Source organism: Mycteria americana, chromosome 13 (assembly GCF_035582795.1).
Source record: "Mycteria americana isolate JAX WOST 10 ecotype Jacksonville Zoo and Gardens chromosome 13, USCA_MyAme_1.0, whole genome shotgun sequence".
Taxonomy (NCBI): Eukaryota; Metazoa; Chordata; class Aves; order Ciconiiformes; family Ciconiidae; genus Mycteria; species Mycteria americana.
Window position 1 is genome coordinate 2073482 of NC_134377.1, and position 11231 is coordinate 2084712.

An 11231-nucleotide genomic window follows, 5' to 3' on the forward strand; every position below is an offset into this window, starting at 1 on the left:
CGCCCCCGCCCCGCGCCGGCCCGGTGCGCGGTCCCAGCGCCCGCCGTCCGAGCCGCGCCCGCAGGGGCGGCAGCGGGGCCGCGCCCGCCGCCGTCGCTGCCGCCTTCCCCCGGGCCCCGCGTGCGTGCGCGCAGCGGAGCTCTCCGAGCACCTCGGGCCGCTGGGGCACCGCTGCGCAGCACGGGCGCCGGCCGTGGAGCCGTCCTGCAGGTTTCTCTCCAGCCCGTCATCCCGTGGGAGAGCACCGCAGGGTGTCCCACTGCTCGGGCTTGAAGGCAGTTAAAAATGTTTGAAATGACGCGTGCCCAAAGCATTTCGGATGGAGTTTGGCAGCTTTTGAGTTACCGTACGGGGTGACTTCGCCACGGCCGAAAATGCAGAGACCCCCCGGCATCGCAGGAGTTGCGCCCTCCGGGTACTTGGTTTCACGGTTTCAATTCCACCCACGAGCTGGGGACCCTTCCCCACGGACGCCGCGCCGGAGCGAAGCCAGGCAACGTTTGTGGGTTCACTGGGGAGCCCTGAGAAGGGCGAGACCACTCGGCTGCGAGGGTCCCTTCTAATCCCTGAAAACACACGGACTTTATTAAGTGCGTTTTGACTTCAAACACACTGCTGGGATGGCGATGGTTTCTTTTCGTGAGCGCTCGGCTGCAGGTAATGAGATCAACGTTTAGCGCAAGGCCGAGCTGCAAATTCATTTCAGTGGCACGCATGAAAAGGGTCCTGGCTTGAATTAGCAAAATGAAAGATCTACTGAACTATATTAAAAAATGCCTAAAAAGTATCGGTTTTAACACGACTTCAAAGCTTACAAAAGCTGTGCTGCCTGCTCGAGGGGAGTAGAAACATCCATGTTAGAGAAGAACGCAGAGCATCCCCGGGGAAATGGGGCATCCCTAAAACCTCCCTGAATATAAGTTGCTCCTTTTTTTTTTTTCCCCCCGGTTGGTTGCCTCGGATTTCCATCCAAGGATCCCCAAATCCCCAGTCCTGGAGAGGCTTTGGGTGTGCTGATTGCAGATCCCTCTGCCTCTGGGCTGCTTAGACCACTGCCTCGTGCAGTTAACCCTGCCGCGTCCGTCTGTCCTGCCCATCCCTCTGTCCCTGCTCTTCCCCCAGCTTGGCAGCGAAGTCCCTGTGAAATGGCTGCCCCGTATTTTGAACAGGCAAATCACCCCAACCCCATCCTCGGGAACCGCCAAGAGGGTTTTGCCGCGCTGGAGCCGCCGGAGGCAGAGCCGTGGCGCAGAGCCTGGCTGGCTGCAGCCTGCTCAGCTGCTGGGGAGGGGAGAACGGGGTCTTTGAGCTAGAAGCTATTAGCCGTGCTGCTCAGCTCCAGGTGATACGAAAGACCAGGATAAAAGCATCCCCGACACTTTGCCATCCTCCGCCGTGAAGATTTGATGGCAGCTTTTGCTAAACGTCCTCCCCTGGTGTCACCTGAACCCAGGGATTTGCTGTCACAGGGTGTTCCCCCAGCAATACAACCCGAAATCCCTTTGGCAGCCGTGGGTGCTCGGGGGTGGAGGGGCCAAGGCTTCACCTGGTACCAGCACAGGACCAGGGAAGCTGCCTGCCCCGACACAGCTGCCTGCACTGCACAGCCTGCCTTGGCCCCATCCAAGCATCACATCCCCATCGTCACAGCACGGAGCAGCCCCTGCCTTGATCTTGCCGCCCTCACCGCCTCGCTGGGGCTTCTGCTCTCTTCCCAAGGCCGTTTCGAGGGGGAGTTGGAGCCCGGTGGTGTCTGGGCATGGGGCATGGGGTCATGTCTTGACCCCAAACTTTGAGCAGCAGGGTCTTGACCTTGACCCTGAGCAGCACCAGACTGGAGGGTAGAGACCCTGCATGAGGCTCGGAGGGCTGGCATGGCTGTGAGAGCCACGCACAGCGGCCGTGGGGAGCCTGTGCACCCCTGCGAGCGGAAAGGGGGGCAGCCGCGGAGAGGGGGCTCAGCCTGGGGAAGGGGGGAGCACATTCCCAGGGACAAGCTCCAGCAGTGCCAGCAAAGGAGCAAGGCGTGATCCGGTGCCTCTGCTCCCCTAGCAAAGGCATCGCGGCTGAGCCGGCGGAGGGAGGGGGGACCCCAGGGCCTCCGCTCTGCCGCGGACATTCCTCTCCCTTCCTTTGTGCTGCAGGAAATCTGCGCTTCCTCCCTTCCCAGCACTGCTCCCCGCTCAATCGCTACCAGATGTGGGTCCCATGCGCTTCTCATTAGCCCGGCAGGCTCCGGGTGCTGCCTTCTGCAGGCTGGCGGGCTGGGGCCTGCAAAGGCTGGGCTTTTGGGGGACCTGGTGCAGATATCTCAGTCGGTGTGCATGCCACGAGGTAGCTGGCCCTGGTTTGCAGAGGGCTTGTGCTGCCTTCATGCTGGGCTGGGATGTGGTGGGATGCCGGCAGTGATTCAGGGCGAGCTGGCTGTGCTGGATGGAGCTGGAGCCGGGGGACAGGGCTCTCTGCTGGGACCTGCACGAGTGCCATGGGGACAGAAAGACAAGGGGCACGCCGGTGCTTCGAGTCGAGGGAAGAAGCTCAGTGAGCTGAACTGGAGCTGGGTCTCCTGTCGGGGACAATCTGCATCCCCAGGCTGGGTCTGGGAGCGTGGGAGAGGTGGGCGGGTGGCACGCATGGGGACCGGGGCTAGAGAGCATGAGTGACCCGGGGGTGTGCCATGCTCCGTACGCCCCAGGAGGTCCAGGCAGGGAGCACATCGTGATGTGTCAGGATGTGCACGAGGCTGCTGGGTTGTGGGCTCAAGTTGGGGTGGGGGAGTCCCTGACCAGGCGACGGTGTCGGCAGTGGTACCACAAACAGCTCAGGTGGCACAGCATGGGAGGAGAAAGCATGGGCCCTTCCCATGCTCCCCAGGACCTGCTAGCACCCAGGAGGAGATCACAGTGGCTGGACCCAGGGGCTTGAGAGCAGCAACAGCTGCGCAGTTGGCTTGTGATGTCCAGGAAGAGCTTTAACCTGGCCCGGATTGAGCTTCGGGGGGACAAAAGGAGTGAGAAAGCTCCTTCTGTCCTTCCCCACCCTGCCACCCCCACCGTGGAGCTCGCCTGGGAGAGAGGGGCTGGGGAAGAGCCCAATGGGACCTGCAGGTGGTCCCACCACATCCCACCCGCTCCAGCTGCCGCTGGCCCATGCGCACGGAGCGATGTGCCCGGCCGGGCAGGATGAGGCCACATTCAGGTGCTCATGGCAGTGGGGCTCTGCACTGGGACAGCGGGATGCTTCTTGCCTCGGCACAGGGAGCCAGGGGCTGATCCTGGCCCACTGCTGCTTCTCGAACCCCCAGACCACCCACCTGCTGGTGACGAGGTGGGTGGTGAGAAGCAGGGGGACAAGCACACGTTGTGGGATGGAGCCCATGCCCCGGCATGGGACGTGCACCAGAGGGCCAAAGGGACTCTGTTTGCCATCAGAGCCGCTCGCCTCTCCCTTGAGTAAAGGGTTCCCCGTGGGGTTCAGGGTTCTTGCACTCACCCGCAGGAAAAACACCTCCCAGGATGGAGAGATTTCCAAAGGTGTCCGCTGCCTGTTTAGGGAAGGGATGCCTGGACGTTACCTTCCCCCAAAGGGCATGTCTGCATGCTCAGAAATGCTGGAAAACAGCATTTTTACAGCCTTGCTGGACCCTGAGTCAAGCAGAGATGGCATTGGGAGCGAGGCGCGCACGTGCACGGACCGGGACAGCTCATTTTTGCAACCGGAGCACATTGCGATTAGGAATAATCCTCTAGAGAAACCTGAGTGCAAACCCATCAGCAGGAGACAGCTGCCCGAGCCCGGTGTCCCCGCGGGAGAGCCGCCACGTCACCATGGCTCTGAGTCACCGCTCCAGAGCCGGGAGCTCCCCCCATGGCCGCTCAGCCTTCGGCGAGCGTGGTTTCACCGGGCAGCCAGCCATCACCAAAAGAGGCCGATGCACTGTGGCTTTTGCACCGAATGTGGTTTTACTGCTTTTACCGTGGGGCAGGGGACAAGGCAGCATCATCTGGGGCTTGGGCTGGGAGCTGGCAAGCATCCCACCAGTGGCTCCGCTCTCTGCGGCACGGCTACGGATTGGGTCGGCCACGCCGAGCCGGTGATGTGACAGCAGCTCTGCCCGAGCCACAGCGTGCTCGGTGAGTGCCAGGGTGCTCCCGGCGCAGCAAACCCCCCGCAGGGCCGGGGCTCAGGGTGGCTCCTCTCCTTGGGGCCGGATCCTGCCCTCCTCACCCGGCTTGGTTTGGGCGGTTTCCCCGAGTCTCCTCCAGCTCTTCCTTGGACCCTCCAAGAGCTGCTCCAGCCCCCTGCACCCCTGGGGAAGGGGCTCCAGCACCAGCCCCCCATCCCCATACTGCGCTGGGCACGTGGTCACCCACCCTGGTGGCTTTGCCGCCCGTCCCCAGCCTCCTCCCCTCCTTTTTTGGGCCACTTTAACCTTGTGTCTGACCTCAGCCTCGTGCACACTCGTCCCCTGGGCAAGCGGAGCTCGTGGCCGGGACTGCCAGAGCCTCACGGCCTCGGGCTCACCGGATTTATTCCAATTTAAACACAGCGGAGTAAATGCGTTTCCCCCACTCTGGCCTCTGGAGCTGAATATCTGAACGGGAATTTCACCCCTGAGCTGCAGCTAAAATAAGATCTGGATTGAGGTGGTCGCTGGCTCTCAGTGGTGCCGGGTGAAACCTCTGTGCTCCCTTCCCGACTGGCTGCCGACGTAGCTGGCGGAGCAAGGGCTACCGAGCTGGAAAAGCTGGGTTTGACCTGCCGGGAGGAGCAAGCATGGTTGGAAACGTGTTGGAAAACATGGCCAGGCTTCGGTTGTCTGGGCTGAGCATCCATGGGGACGCAGAGGAGATGCTGCACACGCGCATCCTGACTGCACATCCTTCACCGAGAGGAGACGCGGATGCTCGGCCGGGGCGGATTTGTGTTAGTTGTGGCTCAGCGGCCCAGGAGCTCCTCGTGTCTCCGCTCCCTGCAGAGCAGAGGGGTTGTCAGAAGGTCTGTTTGACACGGGGTGACAGGTCTGTACCACCCCGTGGACAACACGGTCCTGCCTGCGCGGCCCTGCCTGGCGAACCTGGGCTCGCTCTGGGCGAGGGATGGGAGCTGCTTCCCCTGCACGCTGCCGAGGGGCTCCCGGCCGGCTGGTGTGGGTGCTCTTGGGCCCCTGCACGGGGCTTCGTACCTGGGAGGGAGATGGGGTGAGAGAGAGAAGTGCGTAGGCTTGGCTGGGAGTTGTGTGCGGGGGCCACGGGCTGCGAGGGGTGCAAGGGTGCAAGGGGTGCAAAGGATGCAAGGGATGCAAAGGGGTGCAAGGGATGCAAAGGGTGCAAGGGATGCAAAGGGGTGCAAGGGATGCAAAGGGGTGCAAGGGATGCAAAGGGTGCAAGGGATGCAAAGGGGTGCAAGGGATGCAAATGGGTGCAAGGGTGCAAGGGTGTAAGGGATGCAAAGGGTGCAGTGGGCTGCAAGGGATGCGGCAGACTGCAGCCAGCCCGTTCTACCCCTTGGCCTGGGGCTGCCTGTTTGCCGCTGTGCCCCTCTATTTCAGCAGCCTGATTTTTGGGGAAGGAGCAGTGTCTCAAACGTGTGGGGCCTGTCTTCTGGGCTAAGGGTGCTCCAGGGGCTCCGTCTTGCTGTGCCCCAACAGTCCCCACACGAGCAGGGGACAGCTTCAGGCCACGCTCCCTTCCCCTAAGGATATTTTCAGGGTCTTCAAACATCCCAGGGGGACCAAGCCCCATCCCGCCGAGGCGGCTGCTGCTCCTCACCTGCGGACAAGGCGCCCATTCAGCCCCGCGCCCCGACCCGTCGCCCCTGCATCCTGTGCGGCTCTGCGGGGGGAGCGCGGCCAGCCCCCAGCAGCAGCCGAGGCCGATCATGTGGCTCCTAATGAAATCCAGACCCTGGCAGAGCGACGACATTGCGCCGTGATTTGTGCTCCCATACAGACTAAACAAGGCCGGGCACGTTACAGCGTGTGGCCGGGCCAGCACAGACGCGGGGATAAATCAGGTAGCGGCGGCGCGGATGTCTCTGCCTTTCTTCTGCCTGATTATTCTTCCTCTCCTGCTCGAAGCTCTTGGATTCAAGTGCACTCGTGCTTTCCGTAATGCAAAAATAGGGATTTTTTCCAAAATTGTGCCGGACAGAGCTTCCAGGGGCTGGAATAAAGGCTCAGGCTCTTGGATCTGCTCAGAGATGGCTCCGTGTGCTAGAAACGCGTTTACATCCCAAAACGCTGCGGCTGCTGAGCTTCGTCCCTTTGCTCTGTGCAGCTCGTTACGGCCAGGGATTAATTGGTGCCCTGGATCACATGCGAACGCTTCCACTACTCCATCGGGTGAGGGAGAGCCTTAAAAAGGAGCCAAAGCAGGTTTGCTCAGCGGGCGGCCCGGGGAGGTGGTGCACGCACGCCCGGTGCCCGCCGAGTGCGGGGCTCCAGCTGCAGCCCCCCCGAGCCGTCCTGGGCTGCTCAGGGCACAGCACCGTCCCCCCAAAACGGCACATTCACGTGCACCCCGTCCTTCGGGCCGGAGGGTCGGGGGGCTGCGGTGCATCCCCTGGAGACGCCGGCGAGCCAAGGGCACGTCTCCGGTTTGAAGCCCACCCTTCAGCTCAGCCCGCGCGATGTGCCGCAGCAGAGGCGGGGCAGAGGAGCGAGACCGTGGCCTTCTGCCCAGCCCTGGCTGCCCGTCAGCGGGGACAAAATGGCATTAGGGACGTGCCAGCTCCCGCTCGCAGAGCCGGGAGCTGCCGCTGGGCTTGGGATGGGGCAGGGAGGTGAGGTCCCCGCCAGACGCCCCGCTGCCCTGCTCCCCCAACAGGTCCGTGCAGGGGACCCCCAAGCCTCCCCGTAGCCCAGCTCCTCCAGGGAGATGCCAGCGCAGCGCTTGTCGGATTCAGCGTCGCAAAGAGCCGGCCCGTGGAGGTGGTGCTGGGGGGGGCCCGGGTGGCACTGCCACGTGGCTGCCTGGGGCAGGGCTGGCACCTGGGTGCTGTGGGCTGGCGGCGGGCTCAGCCCGGCCTGGCCGTGCTCGCCTGCAGCTCCTGGAGCTTATACAAATATATAAGTATATAAATGTGTATATATAGATGCACATCTATATCTGCATATATGTATATAAAAATATATGTGTATGTATATATAAAATATATAAGTGCATATATCTATACTTATATACTTATAGAAGTATATATATTATATACTCCAGGAGTATATAGGAAAGTGTGCGTGTGTGTGTGTGAATATATATATATATATGAAAATAAGTATGTGTATACATATAAAAAAAAATTACTCCTGGAGCGTAGGAGTGTAAATATATTTTTTAATATATATACGTGTGTGTATATATATTAAAAAATACATACTCCTGGAGCAGATATTTAGATCGATGTCCTGTGTCTCGTGGCATCTCAGGCACAGGGAAAGGCTGCAGCGACACAACCGCTGCCTCGGCAGCCCTCCATGGGGGAAAGGGCTGCAAGCAGCCCCCAAAAGGCTCCGTCATCCCAAGGGAAAGCTGCAGGTGCTGGTTCAAGGTGTTCGTGCCACTCCAGGGCTGGTGGCACAGGGTCCTGGAGCCACAGCCCACGCTCACGGGGACCGCTGGGACCCCAGCGCACTGGGCACAGCTTTCTCCTTCCCAAGGGGGCTGATGCCGGGGCCGGGCATCCCACGGGACCACGGCGCCTGTGCTCGCGGCACTGCGGGCTCCTTGGTGCCCGGGGCTGGCAGCAGCTGAGCTCCGCCGCGGGAGCAGAGCCAGCGGGCAGAGGGTGGACACGCAAGCCTGCAAATAGGCTGTTATGTATCGCGACTCAAACGCCACCGGAGTCCTCTGGGGACGGTGATGAGGTCACCGATGTCTGCGGCGAGGAACGTGAAATGATTTTGGTGGCGTTGCGGTGGCTGCTCCTCTTCGGGGTCCCAGTCTGCGGGGCGATCTGCTCAGCCCGGCTGCAGGGAGCCCCATGCCAGCTGGATGCTGGCTGTGTGAGGATGTCACCGACTTGGCCGGGGGACATTCCAGTGCCCCCAGCCTGGCCATCCCTGGAGCTGAGTGTCCCAGGGAAGGCAACCAGGGACCATTACATCCACTTTGGGGGGTAAAGGAGGAATTTCCCCATGTGTAGCATGCACCCACATGAAGCCACTACACGCAGCATAGGCTGAATATGTATTTATACCCCCGTTAGTTTGCCCTGGCTTGTGCTGTACCACTGGTGGAGCTCCCCAAGCCCCTCACCATTTCCCCTCCAGCATGAAGTACCCCTGGCACCACTGTCCCCGCTCCCAGCGAGCGCTGAGAGAGACATTTCCTACGTAATTTTGGGAGCCCGTTGTCTCACGCGTGTTTCATCCTCATTGGAGTTTCCCTTCTGAGTTTATTTTTGGTAGGGCCTGAAATAGGAAATGAATTGTTGGCAACAGGCTCGCTTTTATCGCTGCTCGCTGGCCAAGCCAAAACAAATGCGCCGTTGTCCAACCCAATGGCTCCTTCTTCAGTTTGGGAAATTGGGATGAAATGTGAAGACCAGTGTTAGAGTGTTGGTGGAGGAGAGGACGGGCCACAGTGCCACCGTGCTCCTCTGCTTCCCCTGGCCGAGGTCCCGGTGGAGAGGAGGACTGGTGGCCGCTGGGCAGGTCCTGCTCCATCACAGCATCTCCTGCCAGCCTCATCCACTGCTTCTCCTCGGCCATGGGAGGCCATGCAACGTGCTTAGTCAAGCCATCACGTTGTCACCAAAAACCTCTGACCTGTTGGGAAAGGTGGCTTCAGGGAAGGTGGCTCCTGAAGGTGGCTTCAGGAGAAAGTGGCTTCTGCTCCATCTTGGGCGAGCAGAAGACCTGGTTTTGCTCCACATTACGACTTCCTCCTGTGACTGGGTTCAGCTGGTTTTTCCTTGAGGTCAAAGGTTTCTGCATGTCCAAGAGAGTGGTGGAAAGTGGCTAAGAAAAGCAAGTGTATTTATGCTACGTATGATCTTTCTGCTGGGACTCACAGCTGCAGGGGACATTGTTTTATGGTTTTCAGCCTCTGCTGATTTGTGGACCCCTAAACAAAGTCCCCTCACCAGTGTCTATCGCAGGGTGACATCAGTCAGAGCTCACCAAAGTGTGGCAGTGGGAGGAAAGCCTGCAGGCTCTGGTAGGAAGCTTGGAAAAGAGATTCACGGTCACATTATGCAGAAGAAATCAGCCCTGCGTGATGCTGAGGCGTGGCAATGCCTCATCCATTGTGATGGTGATGTCCCTTCATGGCCTGTGGCATCACAGGACATTTCTTGGAGGAGCATCTGACCCATCTGAGCTGGAAGGACCCTCCTGAAAAGAACCTGGAGGCTATGGTGGACCTCAGGTTGAACATCAGCTGCTTGTTGCTCTTCTCCAGAGTAAGGCAAAGCCCATAGTGGGGGACACTGGGAAGGCATGGGCAGCCACCTGAAGGAAGCTGCTGCCTCTCCACCCAGTAGGGTCCAGATGTGGGCCTCCCAGTTCAAGAGGGATGTGAAGAAACTGGAGAGGCCCGGAGGTGGGCTATCAACATGGTCATGGAGCTGGCACATATTGCGCCAGGAGAGGTGGAGGGGGCTGGGCTGGGTTAGCCTGGCCTCGAGGAGGTGAAGGGGGTCCGAGAGCAGCCAACAACTAAGATGATGGAGTTGAATCCTTCTTGATGGTGCCAGATGATACGGTGGGGGACAACAGCCACCGACTGCAGCTTGGGAGGTTCAGGTTGGACCCCAGAAGAAAATTCTTCCCCAGGAGAGCAGCACAGCCCTGGGACAGTCACCAGGAGCTGGGGGATCTCCATCCTTGGAGGTTCCCAAGACTCGGCCAGACAACACCACGGACACCCTGACATGGTGCATTGCTGCCTGGTTGGGCTGGAGCCTCCAGTGACCTGCCAGGATGCATGTCAGCGTCTGGGACGTGGGATTTTTGCATTTACCCGTAGGCTGCTCACTCGTAGGCTCTCCTCTGGCTTCCTGGGGCTGTGGTCAGAGCCCGTGGATGGGCTCATGCCTGGGCGAAGCTCTGCTGTCCCGGGATAGCCTAGGGACTGGGGCGGGCTTACAGTGCCCAACCTTCCTGGGGCACCAGCCCCAGCTTTGCGGCCTGCATGAGTGAGGAAGTGCAGCCTCGCTGCGAGGAGGCTGGGGCTATTCCCCAATTCACCTTGCTGGGTCACCATCATGAGCATCACAGCTGGCTCCCCCCAGGTGCTCTTTAGTGCTGATGTGAAGAGGTTTGTACAGGACTGCGTGATGTCTGTGACAACCTCTTTCCTCTTTAATTGTATTTATTTTTGCACTTTTATTGCCTGGATTCGACTCCTTTCCTTCTCCTAGACCTTTCTGAGCTTCCTGGAAGCCTCTTCTGTTTCTCCAGTGGCCTCTGTGGTGGAGGAAGGGGACTTCAATGCCATCCCAGGTCTCATAAGCTCAGTGCGCCCATTTTTCTATTGATTTTGTCTGTTTTGGCTTTGGTGACATTGGGCTGATTCATCACCTCCCGTTACTCTGCTGCATGATGTCCCCAGCGTAGTTTCAGCTGTTCTTTCATCTGCCCAAGTAAAACCTGAAGGAAAGGGGAGGGAGAGTGAAGGAACTCTGAAAAGCGGCCAGGAGTCTTGCAAGCAACGCTGACAAGTCGCGTGATGTCCCATCCCTGTATTCTTCAGCTTTTTGCTATGAGATGATGCTTCCCCAGCCAGTGTCACAGATACTGCGCTGCCTCCAGCTCTGTGATGCTGAGCGATGCCAGGGAGCGTGCCGGAGCCCCGTCCCCCGCAAGTGCCATGCTGGGCTGGCTGCAGTCCTGGCTCCAGGTGGTCTCATCCCATTCTGGTGTCCACCAGCTGCCTCCATCACCTCCGAGATTGCCCCACAGTTGGCCTTTTGGTCTGGTGGTCTTCTCCTGGGCCATCGTCCCTCACTGTGGGCAGCGCTCAGGGGGGCTCAACAGCGGGCACTGGTGCTCCTGGCTCCCGCCGCGGCAGAGCCCCCTTTTCCTTTCCCCTGTAGCTCACGGCTCTGGCTCCTCCGGGGAGAGCCGGGCAGAGCGGTGGGTGCTGCAGCCCCGTGCGCTGGCGGAGGCTCTGGCTGAGGCTGAAGGAGCCTGGCAGGGTCAGAGCCACTGCCCCAAAGGATCCAGAGCCCTCCTGCCCACACCAGCTGGCTTTACAGCCCCGCAGGCAGCGGGCCCTGGGCAAGTGCCGGGA